The 1,063-nt window shown below is 35.7% G+C and overlaps 1 protein-coding gene across 3 annotated transcripts in view; it reads right to left on the bottom strand.

Annotated features, from left to right (window-relative positions):
• The window catches only part of AREL1 (apoptosis resistant E3 ubiquitin protein ligase 1), a 47,285-nt gene that overhangs the window by 18,762 nt on the left and 27,460 nt on the right, over positions 1 to 1,063 (bottom strand). The gene's annotated exons all lie outside the window — the stretch shown is intronic.

Below are 1,063 nucleotides of genomic sequence, written 5' to 3'. Positions count from 1 at the left end.
ACACACACACAAAATCACTTAATACTTACATGGAAATCTAACAGATCATGTATAAGACTTGTATGTTGATAAAACAAAACAAGCAAACAGTAATAAACAAGAATTGTACACTGAAAACTACAAAACGCCAGGGCCGGCCTTTGGCACACTTGGGCGAGTGCAGTGGTGATAACACCAAGGCCACGGGTTTGGATCCCATATAGGGATGGCCGGTTGGCTCACTGGCTGAGCGTAGTGCTGACAACACCAAACCAAGGGTTGAGATCTCTTTACCAGTCATCTTTAAAGAAAAAAAAAAAAAAAACTAAAAAACGCTGATGAAAGAAACAAAAACTTAGAGAGATATACCATGTTTATAAATTGGAAGGTTCAGGGCTGGCCTGTGGCTCACTTGGGAGAGTTGTGCTGATAACACCAAGGCCATGGGTTCGGATCTCTATATGGGGATGGCTGGATAGCTCACTTGGGAGAGCGTGGTGCTGACAACACCAAGTCAAGGTTTAAGATCCACTTACCAGTCATCTTTAGAAGAAAAACCAAAAAACAAGGTTCAACATAGTACAGATGTCAATTCTCCCCAAATTGATACACAGATTTAACACAGTTCTTATTAAAATCCCAGCAAGATTATTTATAGATTTAGATAAGATTGTTCTAAAATTTATATGGAAAGTCAAAGGAACTAGAATAGCTAAAACAATTTCAAAAATGAAGAATAAAACAGAAGAATCAGCTTACCAATTTCAAAACTTATTATAATAGCTATAGTAATCAAAACTCTGTGGTATTGGTACAGGGACAGACATATAAATTAATGGAATGGAACAGAGAACCCAGAAATAGACCCCCACAAAAATGCCCAACTCATTTTTGACAAAGATGGCAAAAGCAATATATGGAAGAAATAGAGCCTTTTTCAGCAAATAGTGCTAGAGCAACTAGACATCTATAAGCAAACAAAAAAAATTAACCTCGACCCAAAGCTAATATAAAAAATTAATTAAAAATGGATCCCAATCTTAAAAATTAAAATGTAAAACTATAAAACTTTTAGAAAAAAAAA

Source organism: Galeopterus variegatus, unplaced genomic scaffold (genome assembly GCF_000696425.1).
Source record: "Galeopterus variegatus unplaced genomic scaffold, G_variegatus-3.0.2 Scaffold325, whole genome shotgun sequence".
Classification (NCBI taxonomy): domain Eukaryota; kingdom Metazoa; phylum Chordata; class Mammalia; order Dermoptera; family Cynocephalidae; genus Galeopterus; species Galeopterus variegatus.
The sequence above is the reverse complement of the archived record's forward strand: the minus strand, read 5'-3'. Positions and strand labels throughout refer to the sequence as shown.